Raw genomic sequence first — 11,597 nt, 5'->3', positions numbered from 1 at the left:
GCATTCATTTATGCTGCAAGTATTTACTGAAGGCCCACTGTGTGCCAGGCCCTGTGCACACAGGGTCCCTGCCCTTGCAGAGCTCAGAGTCTAGTGGGGGAATAGAAACTGAACAAGAAAACAGTCAGATAAATAAGGTAATTCATCTTATAATAAGCAGAGCAATGGATCAGTAAGTGGCTGGCAGAGATGAGAGGGCTACCCTGGACGCTGCAGTCAGTGCAGACATCTCTGAGGAGGTGGCCTGACTGGTGACAAGGAAACACACACAGAGGTCTGCAGGAAGAACAACTTCCAGGGCAGATGAGGGGATCAGATGAGGGAGGGACCCAGACCCATCACTGCTCAGAAGCCCCCAGCAGCTCCTCACTGCACTCGGAACAAAGTCCAGTCTCCTCTGCAGCTCCCAGGGCCCTGTGTGATCTGGCCCCTGGCCGCCTCTCCAGCCGCATGTCCTCACCCACTACACTCCAGCCTCACAGGCGGGGCTGGTCCCCACCACAGGGCCTTTGCACATGCAGGTCTCTCTGCCTGAAACGCTGTCCCTCCTCTGTTGGTCTCAGTGCAAATGTCGCCTCCTGAGAGAGCCCCTCCTCGACCACCGCATCTAAATGTCTAAAGACAGCTCTCCCCCGACCCCCGCCTTCCCTCTCTCTCTGTTCTTTTCCTTCTGAACACTGAGCACACTGTGCATATGTGTGTGAGTAAAGTTATATATACACATACACACACCTGTATGTATACTGTGTGTGTTTATTTATTTAACTTTGCGTGTTCCCCATCCCCCCATTTCAAGGGCAGGGACTAAGGATGGTATACTCTGTGAAGGGCACACAATGGTGCTCAGTAAATGGTGAAGTGTGAAACCCTAAGATCCATATCTGGAGGAGATCTAATGTAGTTGTTCCATTTTTCACATGAGGAAACCAAGGCCCAGACAGGGAAAGTGACTTTCCCAAGGTCCCCCAGCAGGCGGGATCAGGACTGGAGCCAGGTCTCCTGCCTCCCCCTGCCCTTCCCTCCATCCCACACAGGTTGGCAGCTCTGAGACAGCTGGAAGTAAACCCTGCAATTCTACGTCTGCAGAGATTCTTACAGCAGTGGGCAAGGACATACGTGCAAGGCGTCTTTGCAGCCTCACTTGTTATAGAGTGAAAAATAAAAATCTAGGTGTCATCGATAAGGAATTGGTAAAATAAGTCAGCTTATGTTCATACAACGCACAATACTATGCAGCTGTTAAAAAGAATGGGGTTGTTCTCTGCGTGTTGACGTTGAGAGGAGCAAACAAGGTGCGGGACCGTGTGTTTAGAATGTTCCCATCTATCCATGTTTATATGTGTGTAGAAAAAGTCTGTCAGGATATGCTCCAAAATGGCAAAGGTGGTTACCCTGAGAATAGGACTTAGGGAAAAAGGGGAAGAGCTGTTGGGGTGGACTTTTACTTTTACTTTTGCTTTATATATTTTTGCACTGTTTTCTATAATGATTTTCAGTTTTCAAAAATCAATGGAGCACAGACAGGTGGATAGAAATGTGATAAAGCAAGGATAGGAAAAGGTTAACAGAAGAATCTAGGTGGTAAGTATACAGATGTTCTCTATAAAAGTCTTTCAACTTTGCTGTAAGTGTGGAAGCTTTCACAATAAAATGTTGGGGGAAAATCAGTGAAACAAAGAAAAAGAACTTTCCAGAGAGGTCATGATGGGAAGCCTGGCGAATGGTCCTCCCACGCTGAGACTGGCAGGTGTGCAGGTGGTGTCTCCAGCTGGGGACAGTTACATCTCGTTGAACCCATTGACGCCCCCCTGGACCTGCTCAGGACGGACCTGCAGGATTCTAAAGGCCAACACGCACTTTGCCCTTTGTCCAGGCGGCCGCCCTCATTCAGCTGCTGTCACTGAGAGAGCTGGAGCCCTGGCCGGAGGTGGGTGTGTTGCAGCTGCTCCCCCAGCACCCTGGCCAGGATCTCGGGAGGGACTCTGGGAGTGGGGCAGGGTGGGGTGGGCCACAGTGCATGCTCAGTCGGCCAGCGTTTCCTGCTGGATCCAAAGATCCCTGCTCGTGCTTCACATGATGTGAGGTTGAAGGAGGCGATTCAAGTAAGGCGCTCAGCCCACGGTCCCGCCCGGGCGACCACGGCACTGGCTGTCGTTATTGTCCACGGCTCAACGAGACCCCGAGCCTGCCGAGGCAGACGGATGTGCACACGGTAGATAACAGCGAGCAGCTGCTGTGCCAGGCCCCTCCCCTGGGTCAATCCAATCCCGGGCGCTCCCCGCTTCTCACACAGGAGCAAGCCAAGGCTCCGCAGGCCGAATCCACTGGCCCAGGCTCACACTGCTCAGTACGTGGCCGAACCAGGATCTGAACACGGTCCCGGACTCTGAAATGCATGCTCAATGGCCTCTCTGCAAAGGCTCTTAGAATATGGCCCCTGATGGACGAACAACAATAATAACCATAACCACAACAGCTAACAGGCGTACAGCGTCACTAGGTGCCGCGTTCTGTTCTAAGCACTTTACGCAAATTAACTCATTTAGTCTCCATAACAACCTTATGGGGTAGGTACGATTATCATCCCTATTTTACAAGATGAAAATTGAGACACAGAGAGATTGGGAAACTTGTCTCAGGCCACACAGCTTGCAAGTGGCAGAGCTGGAACTGTGGCTCCAAAATCTATGCTCTTACCTGGTATGCATGCCCAGGAGAAGGAGGATGTCATCTCACCTCAGTGCAGCCAAGGGAGGGTGAGTGACTTTCCCAAGGTCACACAGCAAGTTGCTGCAGAGCTAGAATGAAACTCAGACAGCCTGACTCCTAAGGTGGTCTTGTTCCCAATCCTCCAAGCTGAGGGCTAAGGAACACCTCTACTGTCCCTGCCTGCACCTTTTCTACTTTAACCCTATGCAGACTTCTGGCCAGTCCAGAGGGAGCGTGGGACTGACCGTCAGCACCCCTGACCCTCCCACTGTCCGCCTGGATGGCCACACAGCCATGGCCCTCCAGCCGGGCTCATTGGTGCTGCGGGGGCCCAGCAACACCTCCTCTGTTTCCGTTTCCTGGGTGAGTAAAGCTCGCAGTCCTTTGTTCCCAGGGGTCCTGGGTCCACTCGAGGTCCGTCCAGGGCAGGCGGACTGAGGGCGGGCTGCACAGGGCAGCAGCAACCCTCCCACCACGCCGCGCTAACACTCCATACAGTCCACACCCAAAGAGGCGTGCCAGGCTTCAAACTGTCTACTCGGACACCCACTCCCCCAGGTGCAGCCCCAGCCCTCCCCAAGGGTGGCCTCAGCGACTAGGGGGCTTTGCATCTGAGACCCTCTCTCAGCGGCCCTGCAGGGTGGCTGTTAAGGCTTTCAGCCGTCCCCCTGCACTGGGCTGCATCGAAAGCCCTTGTCCACAAACCCGGGAGAAAAGTCAGAGAAACAAAGCTCACGAGGGGCTGCAGGGGTGTGTGTTCTCTCTTCCCCGAGAGAGGTGATCTGGCTGGACCTGGGAGGAATTCTGGGGACATACAGGCCCCCAAAGTCTCAACTTCTCTGTCCGGAGCCCCTTGGGATTCCTATTTCCCATTCCACGAACCTTGAAATTGGCCCCCTTGAAGGGGCCTCAGTTGAGGAGGCGGGAGGGTCGCCCCACACTAGGTGAGTCCAAGAGCATCCAGTGTGTACAACAGGATCCTGGGGTCTTCGTTGGCATGAGTCTGCGGCCAAGAAGGCGGTCATCTCTGGCTGCCGGTGAAGGTCCTGTTTCTGGTCTATAAGGTGACCGCGTGAAATATGGAGGCCCATAGACAAATCCCTCAAAACCAAGGGGTCCTCTGGCTTCCACAGCCAAGTGACTCGATGCAGAAGGCCTTCCCGCCCCCAAGCTGCGCCCCCTTCCCTCGTGTCCAGCCCCGGCCTCCCCTGCCCCCAGGAGCTCCAGCACCCACCGTGCCCTCTCCTGTGGCAACAGCACACTGTCATGGTCTGAGCACCCGTGGACCAGCAGCTGGGGCGGGGAGAGAACCAGTGGGGGGACTGCGCTGGACAAGGACTCAGGGGGCTGGGGTGAAGGGAGTCCCTCTGCTGGAACGCCAATTCCTCTCCTCTTCTGACCTAATTTTAATTCCTCATAGAAACTACTTTCAAAGGCCATGTTTTCCTCAAAAAATCAGGAATTAGAACTCCAGTTCACTCCAAACAGGTGATTATTTTCTTGGTTTTGGATGTTCAGCAAAACAAGGTGGCTCACAGAGAGAAAGATGGGGGGAGAGAGTGTGGTTCAGGGGCGCAGGTTTCCATGCCTGCTGTCAGCTGCACGGAGTGGTTACAGGAAGGAGGGGGGAGAGGGAAGGAGGGAGGGAAGGAGGGAGGGAAGACTGGCAGCCCCTGAGCACTGCACCCCCCAAGCAGTGGCCACGACCTGAAAGGGTGACCTCTTTTCTCTGGCAGCAGCACGGTCGCCCTGGGTCCCCACCCTGCTGGCCTTGCAGGTCAGGTGAGTCTGTTTCGTTAGCCTCGCCCCCTGGTCCTGAAGGACCCCCAGCAGGCCCTGGGTCATTGCTGTAGGGGTTGAAAGACTCCCTCGCTTTCTATCACGGATCTCATCCTGCCCTGGAGCCCCGTGCCCCCCGTGGGGGGTAGCGGGAGCCCCCAGCACTTAAACACATCCATGTCATTCTTTTGTACACTTAGCCTCGTCTTAGGTACTGGGATGTGTCAGTGAACAAAACAAAGGTCTCTGCCATTAGGGAACCCACGGTCTAGCTTGGCGAGGCCAGATAATAAACATAAGCACAGAAAGGTAAATCACACAGTAAGCAGGCAGGGGATAAGGCTACGGAAAAAGCAGAGGAGGGGCTGGGGGATGGGGAGGGTGGGAGGGGGAAATATTAATAAAGGAAGGTCGAGGAAGGCCTCAGAGAAACAGGGCAATTGAGCAAAGACTGGAGGGGGCGGGAGGGAGCTGTGGGGTGTGGGGAAGAGGGGACCCAGGGCCCCAAGGCAGGGGAGCGCAGGAGGTTCAGGGCCGGGGTCTGGGGCAGAGGGGCCGAGGCAGGGCCTCCTAGAGGGGGCTGGCTTTTCCGAGTGAGACAGAAGTGATGACGGGTTGTGAGCAGAGGAGCAGAGGACCAGAGGCGCGGTATTGGGGGCAGGGAGCCACTGGGCAGCTGGCAGAGTGATGCAGAGGGTCATGAGGCTTTGACAGGTGGTGGCAGGCGGCCAAGGGGGGAGTGGCCCCGGGGGGAGTGGCCGTGGGGATTGGATGTGTTCTGGAAGTGGAGCTGGCAGGATCTCCTAGACATGCAGAGCAGTGAGAGACGTCCAGGAGGATGCCAGGCTTTGGAAGGCGCCTCCCCCTCTGCAGGCTGGAAAGGGCCTCGTCGGCCTCTTCCGGGAGAGCGCCCAGTGTGCACCCCCTGCAGGGCCCTGCGTCCCCACTCTGGGTTTCCTCCCCCCTCAGCTTCCCAGCATGGTGTCCTGAGCCACCTGTGGCCCCTGCGCCACGTGTGGCGGTGCGGGGACTCTGCTGCGGTGTGACTGGTCTGGCCCTCCCTGCTCCCTGTGAACGAGTTACCGGACCAGCACGAGGTCTCTTCCCCAGGGGCTGATCTCACTCCTACCCCAGAAGAGCTTTCACTGTGCCTGCTTGACTGAGGGAGGCCCCATAAAGTAACTGCCCTTTGTCCCCACCCTGGGACATCCCACAATCCTCCACATCCACAGGACTGTGAGCCTCGTGCCTTAGCCCTAATGGGGGAAGGCTGCAAGATGGAAAAACCACAGAACAAAAGGGTCAGTTGAGAACATGTACCAGGAAACACTTCAAAATTACCATCCTTGTTACCTCAGGCTTCGCTCCAGCCTTACTGGCACAGACACCTAGGGTCGGGAGGTCCTAAAGATCATCTTTGCTGGTCAGGGATCCCTTCTGTGACATCATCAGAGGGCCATCATCCAGACCAGGGCTATCCTGTATGGTTGGACAGATTGTGCACTGTACAAGCCACCCACATCACAGACAATACAGATGTGAACGTGTTTATGACAGTCTGCAAACAGATGGGACAACAGTGTCCTGAAGAAAGGGAGTCCTTCTCCAGTCTGTCCAAATGGGTTGGAGCAGCCCCGATCAAGACCTCTTGAACACCCTCAGTGACAGGAGGCTTGCTATGGCAATGAGAAGATTCCTGCCCCATTAGCAGGCAACTCTCAGCATTGGAAGCTCCTCCCTGGACTGACCCAAAGTTGGTCCTGTGAGGCTCTGGCCCCAGGTTCCTCGTGCCCACCTATTTCCCCTCTGGGCTGCCCTGAAGAGACATGAAGATAGTCAGAGACCCGGGGTGAGGGTGGCTCTTTCTCAGGCCCCTCAACTTTCCCCAGGCCCCTCACTAACTGGTCATCCAGCTCCACTGCCCTTTAAAAGTGGAGTCCCCAGGACACTCCTGACTTCCTGTCGGTACCTATGCACTGGAGCCCCCCATCCCCGTGGTCAGAATCTGCCAACCCAGCTGGGGCGACCTTCCTGTTCCTCTTTCATTGTTGTAGGAAGAACGTCTGGAGGCCTTGGTCTTGGAGCTTCTGAAGAGGACGTTTCTGCCCCATCACAACGGTGAGCTGTTTCTCCTCATGCCACTTTCCGTGCAGCTTGGAGCAGCATCGTCCATGTCCGGGGCTTTGCACAGACGGCTGGCTTCTGCCTTGTCCCCCGGGGTTGGTTAGGGATGGCCCACGGGCAAGGCAGGAGGAGGCAGGGTGGAGGCTGAAGTCTGAGGTGTGAGGGGGTGGGGAAGGGGCCACAGGGGCCCTCCTGTCCTTCGCCCAGGGAGCTAGTGGTGATGGGAGCTCGGAGGCAGGGCCAGTGGGCACGCAGGGCTTCTGGGGGGAGGCGGGGAGCAGCGTGGAAAGTGAGGACAGGAAGGGCCCCTGGAGTGGTGGAGACACCGCTGCAACTCCAGGCTTGCAGGACCGGGCAGGGCACAGCCCAAAGGAAGCGGCCCGGGGGGGCCTGGCCAGCGCGCCCACCTGCAGTGGGTGCCACACTCAGCTCAGTCGATGTCGCCAGCGGGGCAGCTATGTTTCCTCTGTGAGGGATGCAGGACGCTGAACGTTTTGAGGCCCCGCCTCCATCTTTAGACATCAGCGACAAATCAAACTTTTCCTGACACCACCGCCCTAATTGGGCTCCCTCAGAAGCAGACCTGAGACAAGGGGGTGCAGGGGTTTGGGGAGGTGGTCCCAGAAAGCTGGAGGTTCGTCGACGTGAGCTCCACGGGAGTGAGGAGCCTGGACAGGTTCCTCTCCCCCAGAACTCACCGCCTCCTGGCCTCACACCTCCGCTGAGGTGGGCTGAGTGACAACCGCCCACCCACCCACATGATTACTGGGTCAGCACCTGTGTCCCCAACCAGAAGGTGAACTACCTGAGGACGGGTACCTCTCTCTTTGTTTTCCCTCATGTTCCCTTCACCCAGCAGACACTCAGGAAGTACATGTAGGATAAACAGCTCAGACCTTACTCACCTCTGAGAAATCATCTGGCTCGGCCTCCTTGTCTTTCCGATGGGCCCAGAGAAGTTAAGTGACTTACCCAGAGTCACACAGCAAGTCTCTGGCAGAGCTGAGTCCAGAACTCTGGTTTCTTGCTTCCTCAAAAGGGGCTTTTCTCTGTTCTCCAACTCAAGGACTCACGTTAGGAGTGCAGAGTGAGGCCAGAAGGGCAGGCTGGGATTCAAATGCTGGCCAGGCTGAAGGGTTTGGCTCATGGAAACCAGGGAAGGTTCTGGGCACGAAGTGAGCAGATTTGTGTTCGAGAAGGGGGACCAGTTGGCAGTGGGGGACAGTGGTGATGGAAGGTCCAGCAAGGCAGCCAGATTGAGAGGCCAGGTGGGCAAGGATGCAAAGTGACCTGGCAGGGGGCAAAGAACCAGGGAGAAAGGGCCCCACCCATGCCAGTGCCTCCCATGGGCAGCTCACACAACAAGTGCATCTTAGATCCTGGACCACAGAGAGCCATGGCGAGGGTCAAGAGATGACCCAGGGGCTAGGCCTGACCCGGGAAGCCTATATGGTCCTGCAGGGTGTGAACACAGGCCAGTGGGATGCACAGCACCAGGGGTGCTGTTCACACTAGAGTCCTGTCCAAAGCTCCCCCACAAGGAGAAAAAGAGCAGGGCCGAAGCCACTGAGGAAATGCGGGAGGACTGCCTGCAAGAAGCGGCCTGAGGGTGAGAGAATTGGCAGGGGAGAGACTGACGAAAGCCTATGCCACACGCAGGGTCATCTGGGTTCAACACAGAGAGAGGAGTGAGACGAGGGGGTGCCGAGGCTGGGAGCTGGCAGGCTGGTGAGGAGGCCTCTGAAGATCAGAGGACAGACAGGACCAGAGACACCTGTCCCTCTTCTCCGTCCGCCCCCACCTCACTGGGCGGGACAACGCATCAGACCAGCAGGGGTGGCAGACCTCCCCCTGAGCCCAGAGCTATGACGGGCGTGGGGAGAGGGCCGGCCAGTGCGGAGGAGGGAGCAGGAGGGCCCAGGCCAGGCCTCAAGGTCGAATCTCAGAAACTCAGTTTGCCAAAAATCAACTGGTCAAACGGTTAACTCTTTGAAACCTAATTTGCAAAATTACCAATTTTCCAAGTTTAGTACATTTACCAATTTACCAAAAACTTACTTGAAGGACTATTTTTCATATATTTGATAAATGAGTATGTTCATGAATATTTTTTCTTTGATATATTTAATGGATATTTTCTAATGAATATAACCAAATTTCTAGTGTTTTAAGGGTAATTTTCAGTTTATGCTGACTTCTTTCTAATCCTTTGCTGAGACATTTTCTGTTTCTGCCACCATTTTAGTATTTTGAGGAACGCATAGCGTTTTCAGTCATTTCCCTCAATTCAACAAGAAGAATAAAATTCATTAATAGATTCCTAAGAAGCCTTCAACAAATCGAACATTCCTTAAAATGCTGCCAGGAAGAGCATCTCCATGAGAATGTGTCCATGGTTACTGAAATTCCCTTCAGATACGTTCTTAGTAAATGGGCAGAGCAGCTGTTCAGAGACCCGGCTGTCTGGAGTGGGGCTGCCCAATGCGGGATGGAGATAGCGCCCCCCCAGGAAGGGGAGGCGGGAGGGGGCACCCCCGGTCCCTTCCCTGATCTGGGCAGTGAAGCAGCTGGGGCTCAGCTGGCCTGGCCCTCGCTGCCCCTGCCCTGCACCACAGACGCCTCCGCCCACCAGGGCACTGAGCTCCCCGACCTGCCCCTCTCGCAGAGCTGCTCAGAGAGCAAGGCCTCCCGCTGCCCAGCATCAAGGGCATCTCCTTCGACCAGGCCCGAATGGAGCCCTCCGAGGTAAGCGCTGAGAAAGGAGCTTCCTGAGACACACGTGGGAGGGCAGAGCTGGGAGGGCCTTGGGGCCCAAGGTGCCCTGTCCCCACCCTAAAGGGCAGAGGCTGAGGCTCGGGCAGAGGAGGCCCTCCACGTGGCAAGCCCTTTACCACCCCTATCTCACAGCCATCCTGGACGTGATGCCCCATTTACAATGAGAAAACTGAGGCTCCGAGGGGCTCCATGAATCCCTCAGGGCGCCACAGCCAAGGCTCGCCCAGAGCGTGGGTGCCTTACACAGGTGATCTTCACAATTAGCCCCATGAAGTGGATGTTATTATTTCTCCCATTTTACACAAGAGAGAACTAAGGCTCAGAGAGGCAGAGAAACTTGCCCAGGGCAGCCGAGCCAGGATTCCAACTGGGGTTCATCTGACTTCCACCCCCCACTCTAGAATCTGGTGTCCCGATCCCCAGAACAGGGCTGTTGCCTCCGGCGCCTGCTGTCTGTGAACCGCCAGAGGGTGGGAACCAGGGCCAGCCCTAGGCTGGGTAAAGCCAGGGAGGAAAGATGCAGCAGAGACCAGAGAGCAGAGAAGACTCGCAGAGGGGCTGCCGGGGGAGTCTGCCAGCTCTGCATTTGCCCCTGGGGCCGCCCTGCCTCCTGGGTGCTCTCCCTCCCCTCTGTGGGGTGGACCTGAGAAGAGGCTGATGGGAGTCGGTGGGAAGGGGCGGAGCTGAGAGAGGCCCTTCATTTCTTCGTGCCCTGCCTTCAAAAGAGCCCCACTCCTAAGCAGCAGCTCAGAAGGGACTTCAGGGGCGAGGCGGGGAGAGAGCATCACACAGAAGCTCCTGGCTGGGTGACCTCGGGCAAGCCACTGCCCCTCTCTCAGCCTGTTGTCTCTGTCTGTAAAATGGACGTAAAGACAGTTCTCCCCCCGAGCTGGAAGTGGGGGTTCCCCTCACCAACACAAGGGACTGTTAGGAACGCTGGTTCCACCAGCCCCACGCCAGCATTTGACAGAATGTGACCCGCCACCCCGGACACAAAGTGTGAACTTCAGGACCCTCAGCCTACGCCCAGCCCTGGACCCAGGACTCCCAGTTCCCAGTTCCCAGTCCTGACATTCAGGAGACACTAGAAATCTGCTTCCAAGAACCGGGAGTTTCTGTGCAGAAGGTCTGGCCTGTGCTCCTCCCCCACCCCCACCCTCAGGCCTCCCCTAGATTCAGCCCAGGGTGACCCCAGCAGGTCAGGGCTGGGAGAGCCACTGTGGGTGGTACAGGGGCTGGGGCTGCTCCAGAAATGATGCCACAGACCCTGGAGAGGTGGGCCCGAGAGGGCAGGGGCCCCCATAGCTCTGAATGCCAAAAAGAGCAAAGTCAGGGCCCAGCCCCCCCAGTGTCTCATAACTAGACCTACGGTGGCAAGGGGAGGAAGGGTGGGTGGGCTCGCCGGCTCACTCACTGACTCACTTCTAGGTGCCTGACTGCTGTGCCAGTTACATCTTACACCACTCCAGGTGCACCACTATACTGTAGTTTACATGAATGACACCACCTAGAGTTGGGCAGTGCACAGTCTGCACATCCTTACATGCCTGGCCTGATCACTCCCTCACTCACTGTCATTCATTCATTCAGTCAGTATATGTCACTGGCTGCTCTGTGCCTGGCCCTGTGCTGGGTGATGCTGAGACAGAGATGAGTTAGACCCAGTCGCTAACCCTCCAGGAGGTCCCATTTTGGTGGGGAAAACAGGTGCAGGAGCAGATGGATTCCAGGGGTGTAGTTGGGTCTGGCAGAGGTTTGGGCATCGTGGGTGGGAGCAACCCCAGCAGGAGGAACCCCAATGCGGCAGAAACATTAGCAGCCCCTTGATACGCAGGCTTTGGGGGAGGGCCCTAAAGACTGGTCTGTTCCTTCCTCACAAACATTCCCGAGGCCCCCCCTCCCTCCATTCTATTCCCTTGTCCAGTGGGTCCCCCACCCTTCCTTCTTGCCACGGGGAAGGTGTGTCCTCAGGACACACGGACCCTCTCAGGTGTGGCCAGGCAGCTCAGGGAGAGCCGGTTTGGTGAGCGCGGATGGATGGGGTGCGTCCGCTTCTATCCACAGGATTACATGCTGCTGACCGTCCCGGAGGAATAGCTGCTTCTCACCGCGGGCCAGCCCCTCCCCTCAGCCCCAAGCGCTCCAGACCCTCGGGGTCCAGGGATGGCTGCAGCCACAGTGGAAAATCTCAGCGGCGATAAAGATGATTC

General features: G+C 56.5%; 1 long non-coding RNA gene across 1 annotated transcript; it reads left to right on the top strand.

Annotated features, from left to right (window-relative positions):
- The first annotated feature begins 295 nt into the window (after positions 1-295).
- Positions 296-4,189, top strand: LOC124234488 (uncharacterized). Its single transcript, XR_006887327.1, has 3 exons — positions 296-1,927; positions 2,920-3,072; positions 4,130-4,189. It is a non-coding gene; the product is annotated as an uncharacterized LOC124234488 (long non-coding RNA).
- Positions 4,190-11,597: the final 7,408 nt, after the last annotated feature.

Source organism: Equus quagga, unplaced genomic scaffold (assembly GCF_021613505.1).
Source record: "Equus quagga isolate Etosha38 unplaced genomic scaffold, UCLA_HA_Equagga_1.0 80796_RagTag, whole genome shotgun sequence".
In the NCBI taxonomy this organism is placed as follows: domain Eukaryota; kingdom Metazoa; phylum Chordata; class Mammalia; order Perissodactyla; family Equidae; genus Equus; species Equus quagga.
Note: the sequence above shows the minus strand (reverse complement) of the source record. Positions and strands in the feature narration are given on the sequence as shown.